Source organism: Rattus norvegicus, chromosome 1 (genome assembly GCF_021556685.1).
Source record: "Rattus norvegicus strain SHRSP/BbbUtx chromosome 1, alternate assembly SHRSP_T2T, whole genome shotgun sequence".
NCBI classification, from domain to species: Eukaryota; Metazoa; Chordata; class Mammalia; order Rodentia; family Muridae; genus Rattus; species Rattus norvegicus.
This window is the reverse complement of record NC_141534.1, coordinates 229,713,918-229,725,974: the sequence shown is the minus strand read 5'-3', so window position 1 is coordinate 229,725,974 and position 12,057 is coordinate 229,713,918. Positions and strand designations below refer to the sequence as shown.

Here is a 12,057-nt window from a genome sequence, read left to right as displayed (position 1 = left end):
GCAATTTGTTCTGTCTAAGGCTATGAAGAATTGGATTGGAATTTTGATGGGAATTGCATTGAATCTGTAGATCGCTTTTGGTAAAATGGCCATTTTTACTAGATTAATCCTGCCAATCCATGAGCATGGGAGAATTTTCCATCTTCTGAGATCTTCTTCAATGTCTTTCTTCAGAGGCTCGAATTTCTTCTGTCTATTTTGATAGTAACCTTCACGTAGAGTGAGGGATGTGAACACAGAAGACGGAGTCATTTTAGTTCTTCTGAAATTCATTCAAAAGAATTAAAGTGATGCAATATAATAATATCATATCTAGTCACACAGTAAGGTGCATTACCTTTTACAGTGCAGTTATATTGTTGATTAATATATCTTGGTTAATTTAAACTATCTGTTTATAAATTTGTATACATCAGACTTAGTAATTTGACATGCAATTGGAATAGAGAAGACATGTCAACAAGAAGTTTAAATTTACAGTCATATTAGGGTTATCCATGTTCCTTTCTTTTTTCCTCTTTCAGCAAATTTTGGTAATTTGAGATGTATTAGCAGCCAGACCAATCAGATTTATCTCCTTGAATGGGTTCAACATGGCAGTCTCTACCTTTATACCCTGAATATAAAGTCCAATTCTTGCACATTTTAATCTAGAATTTCTTTGCAAACTCAAAAATATTTATATCTATATCAATACACCATGGATCAAAATTGCCATCAGTAAAATACTAAGTGTGAGAAACACAAACTATTGAGTATACTGAGGACAATGGCCTAGCAGGACTGTGCACTCTAGAGTACCAGTTGCTCACTCTGCTTAGTCTGTGGCAATTATATCTGCTCATCTTCAAAGAATATTAAGAAATCATACTTGTCTAGGAAAGGGTCAAAACTCAAAGCAGAATTTTAATGAATAAATATCACATATGCAGATTTAAAAGGAAAAAGTCAGAAGCTGAACCAATGGTTTCAAACAATGTAAGAAATGTACATTTTGTACAGTTGTATTGTTTATTGAAATGTTGAGGATACATTTTTCTTTATTCACTTTGTATCCCACTCACTGCCCTTTTCCCGGTAACCTCATGTCACAATCTTTGCTCCATTCTCTCTAACCTTCTCTTCTAAACAGTGGAGCCCCTGGGTATCCCCCAACCTGGCATATCAAGTCTCTACCAGGCTTGGAGCATCTCCTTCCACTGAGGTCAGATGAGGAAGCCCAACTATCCCACAGACAAGCAACAGCTTTTAGAATAACTCTGCTTTAGTTGTTTGGTACCCACAGGAAGACATATGTGCAGAGGGCCTTGGGCCAGCCTGTGTATGCGATTTGGTTGGTGGTTCAGTCTCTGAGAACTCAATGGGCTCAGGTTAGTTGACTGTTGATCTTCCTGTGAAGTTCTTCTCCCTTCCAGGGCCCACAATCCTTCCCCCTATTCTTCCACAAGAGTCCCCAATTTCTACTCCTGTTTTGCTATGGGTGTTTGCATTTGTCTGAGTCAGCTGCTTTGTCAAGCCCCTCAGAGGACAGGCATGAGAGACTCCTGTCTGCAAGCATAACAGAGTATCATCTACAGTATTAACAATTGGTGCTTGCCCATGGGATGAATCTCAGGTTGGGTCAGTTATTGATTTGGCCATTCCTTCAGTCTTTGCTCCATGCCCCATCCCTGCATTTCTTGTAGACAATATAACTTTTAGGTTGAAAGTTTTGTAGGTGTGTTGGTGTCCCTATCATTCTACTAGGGTTAAAAGTTCAGAGGACATGATTTGTCAGAAGAAACAACCAGTGTAACTAACCTTACAATAAATAATTATATTTTATCATATTTAACCTATGATTAAAAGGATAATTAACAAAATTAACTGTAGACTTGTACAACTGTATATATTTTATATTTAGTTGGTATATTATAAGTCTGAGTTTTAGAAATTTTTAAAAATAGCTTTGAGTAAGATTTTTTTGGTAGGTAATTTTAATATTTTTATGTTGGCCAACTGAGAAATAAGTAAGATACCTTCATTCAATGAAATATCCAAATTGACCCTTTATCTTGACAGTTCCCAGGAATGTGATTAGTTTGTCAAACTCAACAAGGAAACACATTGACTTACTTTTCCACAACCAGGGTGTGTTAGGAAATCTCTTGGTCTTTAGTCTACCAATATCTCTGAAAGCAATAATACTAACCCAGTGCCCGCAAAGGATGCTTGAAAAACAACTTACTGTTTACTATAAAGCTGGTAGGCATTCATTTTCTCCCGTGAGAAATAACTAGACGTGTGGAAAGGCAAGTGGAGTAGAAACTCTGATAAATACTGCATGGAGCAAAGTAGTTGTTTATTCATACAAGAAACAAGTATAAAACTGCACACAAAAACAATACTAGAAGCAGTTATTCGAATAAAGTTGGTAGCGTAAACTTCACACAGATCTCAGATAAGACCTTATGCTTAGTTGTGTATCTCAGAAGGTACCTCACTGTTCAAAAGCCTTAGACCTAGAGTTACAGATGACTGTTAGCCATCAACAAAGTGCTGTTAACCACAGAGCCACCTCTCTGCCCCTCCCCCTTTATTTATTTTTTAGCTTAGCAGTTTTTAATTGACTTACACAGTCAGTTTTCATTGATTTACACAGTCACAGATTTCTATATGGCTTTTCACATAGCCTCAATCTGGATAAACCTCTCTTTCCCTGTCTTTTCACCTCTGTCACAACCCCTAGAATTTTTTTCTATTTTCTATCTATAGTTTCTAGTCATCCCCTCCCTCAGATAGAATATTTATTGAACCATATTTGCATAAAGCAGTAAAATGATGTTCTTAAATCACATACTGGGATATCATATTCAGTTTAATTTCTTCTGGGACTTCATTCCCCACTACCTGACCTTGTCTCCTCGCACATAAGTCTTTTCTTCATATTTTCTTTGATTCTCAAAATCTATTTGATTCTTGAAAAGCTCTAGTATTTCCCATCAATGTAGACGTTACCTTGCAGATATTTAAAGGCACCCCACGCCATGGTATTCAGTTCCCATACTCCTTAATTGTACATTTGGAAGCTACTTTATCGCTTCTGGTCATGTACTTGTTTGTTTATTAAGCCTCTTCTAGGTGCCAGATCATATTTTGGTGAGAAGATAGCATTAGACAAACTAGATACAGACCATTCTCATGAGAGCAGAAGTCCTATATTCTTTGTTTTTCAGGCTAGAGTTCCATTACATTACAGAGTAACTAATATGCAGAAATAATCAAACTCTGTTAAATGGATGACTTAAGTAATAATATTCAGTAAACACATTTGTAGCCACAAGCTATCCCATCCATCCTCTTTGTCCTCAGAATAATGACAAAGCATCCTAAATAGTATATAAACATTATAGAACAAAATAATCTCTTTGTGACCCAGGCTCATGATAGGAACCATCAATTATCCTGTAGTGACAGGCCTTTTCCCATTTGTTTTTCTAGCCCTTTTCAGTCTCTGTCACTTGTACTTTCTCTGTTAATCTGTCTGAACCCTTGTAAAATAGGGACCAAAAGTACCAACTTAGTATTATGAGGTTTAAGAGATGGCCCAACAGTAAAAAGGTCAAGCACTCAGGAACCTTCATACTCCAGTGGTTCCTACCCTCTGAATGAGCTCCTTCTTGGGTCCTGGGCCAAGAAGCTGTCGGGTATGTAAACCAAGCACACAGATCTAAAGACCAAGCAAGAGTCTGGATAGTAAGTACATGGGCTTGTGCCCACTAGTAACACCCATCCTCTGGACTTCCAAGACTTCTGAGCTCACGTCCCCTGTGGATGTTTCCTGGGTATTGTTCCCCCTGCCAAACAGGGAACAATATGAGGGATCCAACAGAAGCCAAAGACAGAAAAACCAGCCAGAGTGGGGGTGAGGCTGGGGGAGAGGGTGGAACACTGGTTTAGCAACTGCAGAGTTGGTGACATTTGCTCTTGGGAACGAGAGGTAGAGACTGGAACAAGGGTGGCAGCTGGAAGGTGAAGGGCAGTCCGAGCTCTCAGTAGTGGTAGTGATCAGTCTTGAAGGGGCTGTTAATGGGCACGCCCAGGTCCTGAGCCTGCTTCTCAGTCAGCTTGGTCAGCTTCACTTTCAGCTTGCCTAGGTGGGCTTCAGCCACTGCCTCATCCAGCTTCTTAGGCAGGAAGTGAACACCCACAGGGTATTTATCTGGGCGGGTCCACTGCTCAATCTGTGCCATCACCTGGTTTGTGAACGAGTTGCTCATCATGAAGCTGGGGTGGCCCATGGCACAACCCAGGTTGACCAGACGGCCTTCAACCAGCAAGATGATGCAGAACCCATTCTTCAGACGGCAGTGGTCTACCTGGGGCTTGATGGTCACATTCTCCACGGCATTCTCATTGAGCCACTTCCCATCAGTCTCCACGTCGAAGTGTCCAATGTAACAAACAACGGCATCGCCCTTCATCTGTTCAAAGTGCTGTCCAAGGATGATATCAAAACAGTCTGTGGTGGTGATAAAGATGTTGCCCTCCTTACAGGCCTCGTCCATGGTGGTTACCTCATAGCCCTCAATGGCAGCTTGCAGTGCCTTTATGGGGTCAATCTCGGTGATGATGACTCGGGCTCTGAAACCTGGCAGGGTCTGGGCACAACCCTTGCCCACATCACCATAGTCTGCTACCACTGCCACCTTGCCCGCAATCATCACATCTGTGGCCCATTTGATGCCATCTATGAGGGACTCCCGGCAGCCATAGAGGTTGTCAAACTTGCTCTTGGTGACATAATCATTGACATTGATGACAGGCACCTTCAGTATCCCATTGGCCATCATCTTGTAGAGGTTGTGAACCCAGTCGTGGTCTCCTCAGAGAGACCTCGGATGCCTGACAGAAGCTGTGGGAATTTGGTGTGGATGAGGTTAGTAAGGTCACCACCATCGTCCAGAATCATGTTGAGGGGCCCATCCTTGGAGTTCAATGTCTGCTCAATGCACCACAGGTACTCTTCATCTGTCTTGCCCTTATTCCAGGCAAACACTGGAATGCCAGTCTTGGCAATGGCAACCGCTGCGTGGTCCTGAGTGGAGAAGATGTTGCAGCTAGACCACCGCACCTCAGCACCCAGGGCCATGAGAGTCTCAATGAGGACAGCACTCTCCACAGTCATGTGCAGGCAGCCAGCAATGTGAGCATCACCCTTCAGTGACTTGGAGACTGAGTACTTCTCCCGCATGTGCATCAAACCTGGCATTCTCATTCTCATTCTCATTCTCATCTATGTCCAGGGCCTTCCTTCCAGGCAGCCAGTCCAATGTCCGCGACTTTGTAGGGCAGTTTATCAGACAAGCTGGCAGCGCTTCCCCTAGGAGTGATAAACTCACTGAAGGGGGTTGTGTGGCGCGGGGCTTAAATTCTCTTTTTACTTAGTCTTCATCTGTAATTTATAATTCATTTTGCATTTTTTCCTCTTTTAAATTTTATTTACTTTTTATTGAATTGAATATTATACTTATTTAATTTCAAATATTAACTATCCCCTTTCCAGGTTTCGCCTTTGGAAACTCCCTACCCCATCCTCCTTCCCCCTGTTTCTGTGAGGGTGCTTCCGGTACCACCCACTCCTGATTCCCACCCCCCTGGCATTCCCCTACATCACGAAATCAAGCCTTCTCAGAACCAAGGACATTGATTTCCAACAATGCCATCCTCTGCTACATATGCAGCAGGAGCCATGGGTCACTCCATATGTACTCTCTGGTTTTAGTCCCTTGAAACTCTGGGAGAAGGGTCGGGTTGGTTGATATTGTTCTTCCTATGGATTGCAAAACACTTCAGCTCCTTCAGGCTTTTCTCTAATAACTCCATTGGGGATGCAGTGCTCAGTCAAATGGTTGGCTTTGAGCATCCGCCTCTGTATTTCTCAGACTCTTGCAGAGCCTCTCAGGAGACAGCTATATCTGGCTCCTGTCAGCAAGTGAGATTGCAAGCTGAGACAACCACTCTGGAAATCAGTCTGGAGGTTCCTCAGAAATTTGGACATAGTACTACCTGAGGACCCAGAAATACTACTTCTGGACATATACCGAAAAGATGCTCCAACATATAACAAAAACACGTGGTCTACTATGTCCATAGCAGCCGTATTTATAATAGTCAGAAGCTGGAAAGAACCCAGATGTCCCTCAACAGAGGAATGGATACAGAAAATGTGGTACATCTACACAATGGAGTACTACTCAGCTATTAAAAGCAATGACTTCATGAAATTCATAAGCAAATGGGTAGAACTAGAAAATATCATCCTGAGTGAGGTAACCCAAACACAAAAAACCACATATGGTATGCACTCACTGAGAAGTGGATATTAGCCCAAAATTTTGGATTACTCAAGATAAAATCCACAGACCACATGAAACTCAAGAAGAAGGAAAACAAAAGTGTGGATGCTTCAATCCTTCTTAGAAAGGGGAACAAAAATATTGAAAGGAGGAAATATGGAGACAAAATTTGAGCAGAGGCTGAAGGAAAGGCCATCCAGAGACTGCCTCACCTGGGGATCCAGCCCATACAAACCCACCAAACCCAGACAATTTGCTGATGTCAAGGAGTTCTAGCTGACAGGAGCCTGATATAGCTGTCTCCTGAGAGGCTCTGCCAAAGCATGACAAATACAGAGGTGGATGCTCACAGCCAAACATTGAACTGAGATCAGGGTCCCCATTGGAGGAGTTAGAGAAAGGATTGAAGGAGCCGAAGGGTGCAACCCCATAAGAACAGCAATACCAACCAACCAGAGCTCTCAGAACTAAACCACTATTGAACGAATGCATTTTTTTATCCAGTTTACCTTTCCACTGTGTTCTCTATCCCTTTATTTTTATTAGCTTCATTTCTCCATTGCTCAAAATTAAAATCAGAGTATCTGCTTATATTTCCCACTTCTGTACATATCTAAAGTTTCAATTTATACCTCAAAAATAACTCTTCAGTCTTCCATATCTTCTAGTCCGCAAGACCAGTGCATCAGTCTAGGTCACCTGAGAAGGGCAGGTGTGAGAATACTGCTATCTTTCAGTCCCAAACCCCTCCCACTCAGGAGTGATCTTTATGATGACACCTTTTTTACTTCCCTGGATGTGTACAATAAAGAGACCCTTTGCTCAAATAATCCATAATAAGTATTGTCCTTAAATATTGCTGTACCTTTTCTGGTAATTCCAAGGTTCAGTCATTAAGATGTAGGTCAGGGGCTGCAGGAAGGCCTCAGCAGTTACAAGTACTGACTGTTCTTCCTAAGGTCCTGAGTTCAATTCCTAGCAACCACATGGTGGCTCACAACCATCTGTAATGGGATACAATGCCCTCATATGCTGTGTCTGAAGAGAACTACGGTGTACTTAACAAATAAATCTTTAAAAAAACATGACATAGGTCAGTGACTTATTGGATCGGAGTACTGCTTTCAAAAAGCAGACTGACTTTCTAAGTTACAGAGTCATTTACAAAGGAAATCAGGATTTTCCCCAAGAATTGAAGTTTTATGATAGTAACCAGTAGCACAAAAATTTGACATCTGTATTTATGGTCAGTCAAAAGTCATGTCTGCCTTGGTGAGTCTCATTAGTTAAATCATAAGATGACAAATTATCAAATATTATCTACCAGGGACAACTCAGTCTGAAAACATGAAAAATGATCATTATATATGATAAGTGTGTATAAGAATAACAGTAACAAACATCTTGAATATATATTTAAAATCGAAGATTTTGTATAATATATATGTAATATAAGACTAAAAGTAAACTGTCTTACAGTACTAGATTAGTAAATATTTTTTAACCTATTTGATAGTTCAAGGAATTGAGTCAATATACCTTATGTATACTAGGAAAATTTCCTACCACTAATGTAATTCCAAGAACATCCATATTTACTTTTAAGGTTATTACTCACGTCAAGAACACTGGTTGCCAACCAGAGCTTCCAGGGACTAAGCCACTACCCAAAGACTATACATGGACTGACCCTGGGCTTCAACCTCATAGGTAGCAATGAATAGCCTAGTAAGAGCACCAGTGGAAGGGGAAGCCCTTGGTCCTGCCAAGACTGAACCCCCAGTGAACATGATTGTTGGGGGGAGGGCGGTAATGGGAGGATGGGAAGGGGAAAACACATAGAGAAGAGGACAGGGAGGGGTTAGGAGGATGTTGGCCTGGAAACCGGGAAATGGAATAACAATCGAAATGTAAATAAGAAATACCCAAGTTAATAAAGATGGGAAAAAAAAAAACACTGGTTACATTGTGCATTATATACACATTATTTCTTATCCTTTACCAGAATATCTTAATGTATTCCAGATCCCATTTTTAATTCTCTTCGAATCATGAGGAAGGAAAACATTTTTGAGTAGCTTCAGATCATTCTCCTTAGTCTTTACTATGGAATAATGCCAGAAATATGGAGTCTTTACTATGGAATAATGCCAGAAATATGGACCTGCAAACTCACCCAAGCCTCTATAGGTCTCAGGACACATTGGATCAGTTGCAGCAGAATAATCTCTATACTCTTCACACAATTGTGTTTTTCCATATTTTTATTAAATCATCCAATAAATATGATTTTCTGATAACTTGAAATTAAACAGAGAATATCTAACTACTGATATACCAATATACTCAAACACACTACAATGACCCACATCTAAATCAGGGGACCTGTAGCATTATATATCTTTGGAAAATTCCTGTCTTTGTAAAATAATATAGCCTTTCTGGAACATCCTAATTTTCTTGATGTATTTATCCCTCGTTTTCTTCTTTGGTATGCTTATACCGTAACTATTTCCTTTTTATATTTTTATGTATTTTTAAATTACATTATTCCTGAATTCTTTTACCTATTCTTAATTCTCCAAGTCTCTCCTTCAATACAGATCATAGAAACCTTAAAGACAGACGTAATAAAATTAAGCTTCAAATTAATGTTTTCACATACTAATAATGTGGTTTTATACTATTTTATTCTGAAATTTAATTTATTATACTCTAAATTGGAATACCATTACTATGATTTGGTCTTTTCTCTCCTTTTCTGAGTGGTTACCTTCCTATACAACAAGGCCAGCCGATTAGCTCAGAAATTAGGATTTGAAATTGAAGTCCTTCAGAATGTTCTGTTCAATCCGAAGAATCAGCTAACCCAATACAGGGTAACAACCTCTAAAAACCCTCCATCTCTGAGATCAGCACTTGTGACCACAATGCTAGAAACCGATATTTACTCTCTCCTAAAAGGCAGAGAATAAATTCCACCTGAATTCAATGCTTCTTTCATTCCATTTGTGTGTGCATCTCCTTTGTTCAATTTGGTTTGTTTGTTTTTGTGTGTGTGTGTGTGGTTTTTTTTTTTTTTTTGCTATTTAACAAATATTATATTTATAGAATCCATTATTCAAGAGTCTAGACATAATTTCTTTGAGAAATGTGTTTTATGGTGCCATCAGCCTGTAATCAAATACCAGAAATCTTATTTAAAGACTGAGATAGGAAAAATCTGGGATTGGGTGTCCTGCATTCTTACCGGTCATTGTATGGCTGAGTACAGTGGGTTTCTCCTGCCTGTTTAATGGAGGTGTTTAGAGTCCTCTTTCATGTGAGATTCTTCATAAACAATATAGCATATGGCTGTCTTATTCAAGAATACAAGCCAATTTTCTTTTTTCAAATCTGCCAAATTAGTGTGACATAATGTAGCGCAATGGTCTCAAGAGTAACGTGTGTTTTGAGCGTCTTTAATAGATACGGTCAAAAGCAGGGGAACGGACAGACAGGACTCATTGCAGTTACATGGGGTCTTACCCCTCATCTTTTAAATCTTTCTTCTACTGTGCCCCATACTTCTTTGCGACATCATCAAATTATTTTGATCTGTTTCCAAAAACAGCGACTATTCCTATATTTCTTTATCTTACTCTATAGTTGGGTAACAGACTTTTTCTGAGGTTATTTTAACCTGAAAGACTTACTTTGATGTGCATGAAAGCTTACAGACAGCGAAAGCCATTACTTGGACTCCTGGTGCTGCCACAGGCCATTGCTCCCCATTCCTACCACAACTTTACGTCCCTTAAGCTCCCTGTGCATGCTAATGATCACCCAGCTATCCTTGTGTTTTACCTCTTCCCAGTTGTCTAAGTCTTCACTTACCCAGAAGATCAGTGGTTTTGCTTGGAAATCCTACAATACAATCACCCCGATTCTCACAATGCTTATCTCTGAACAGTGCCCTTCCTTCACAATAATGACTTGTTCACACTTTGTATGTTATCTATTTGTTAATCTGTGCATGTTTCAAATGTTTCCACATATTTCTCACAACTACTTTTTGCCTTCTCCCACTTATTAAAACCAAAGTCATATTTTCTTCAGTATTTTCTCTGTCACCTGGTTATACCCTGCTCCTCATTTAGATAGTTAGGAGTTCGTCCCTGAATGAGCTGAAGGGAGAACCTCTCTATTTTGTAAAGCACAGTATATATTTTTGATTTTACTGTTGCTTGTATTTACAGCAATCTATATATATCTACATTATTTTCTTCAAAGTGTCTCTAATTTGATGACTTCAAACCATTGTAAAGTCAGTGAGAACAGAAGAAGGGCTGTTCCATTTATAATCATTACATTTTTGTCAGCTTACATCACTAACATCTCTTGGTATCACATATGTAAAACTTTATTTGATGAATAATTATATCAAAGTTTATAACAAGAAGAAAATAAGATCGACTTCATATAATCATACAAGGTATCTCTCCTGTGATTTGTGTTGTTCCTGCAATAACAGGTACCATCTAATCCAGAAGAGAGAAGTCAGTCTTTGAGTGTTTTTAATATTTCAAAAATTGGTGAAGACCCTGTGCCCATCATCTTTTCTTAACCTCTACAAGTGTGTGTGAATATATTACATTTCTGCTAAGCAGAAACTAAGTTAAATTCAAGATGAGAATATGTTCGGTGTCACTCAGATAGTTTGCAGGATGGGAAAGACTGACTGCGTCAGTCCGTTCATCATCCGTCGACTAGACTATTTCACATTGTTGTAGCACAGTAGAGTGGTCGAAATGTCTAGGTAAATAGTACTGGGTGAAAATATTTCTTTATATCATTTGTTCATTGGTACTTTCCAGGTGAGCAAACTAGGAGGGAACAGAGCATGGTCATGATTAATAGCTTGTTAAAGGCAGATGAAGATTCACATTTCAAGGTACTTTGATATCACTTCATACTCTCAAAAGAAGCCATCACTGCCATGGAGGATTTGTTGGTGTGTGTACACGTGTACAAATGCATACCCTCTATGTGAACTATTATAAGCATTTGCTTATCTTTTATTCTCTTATCCCTTGTGTCATGGTAGAAAAATAGAATGTGGTTTGGCCTCATCATATTTCACAGCACAGTAACCTTGGCTACAAACACAGAATTGTTCAGTAAGCTCTAGAATGTATTCATCCTGGGGAATTAAAACTTTATACTGCTTGAACAACTCCTCATTTCTCTTCAGCCATTGGAAACCAGTATTCAACTTTGTACATTAAAAAATTGAGTATATAGCTTGAAACATACAGCACTCATCCTGTGCTTGGTCTGTTTTACCTATGCTTTTGGGGAAACCGATTGATATTTCCTTGTGCATATGCCACATATTCTTTACACATGTTGTCACTGAACACTAAGACCTTCTACCCATTGGTTATTATGAAAACTGCTCCACCAAGCATGAGGATATTGTCTTTTACTCAAAAGTCCTAAACTGATTCTTTGAGCTATGTATTCTGAAATGGAATTTTTGGATTTCAGGGTAATACTATTTTTTTTATTTCTTGAGGAAGCCTTACCATAGCTTTTCCATAAAATTAGTACCATTTTGTAACTATAATATGGCATGAAATTTCAGATTTCCCATATCCTTAACTATATCCACTACTTTCCATTTGGCTTTTATCTTAGTGTCCTGAAAAGTGGAAGAATAATTCAAATTGCATTTAGT

The 12,057-nt window shown here is 39.3% G+C and overlaps 1 pseudogene; it reads right to left on the bottom strand.

Moving 5' to 3' along the window:
• Positions 1 to 4,031: 4,031 nt before the first annotated feature.
• Ahcy-ps4 (adenosylhomocysteinase, pseudogene 4) lies at positions 4,032 to 5,340 on the bottom strand (annotated as a pseudogene).
• Positions 5,341 to 12,057: the final 6,717 nt, after the last annotated feature.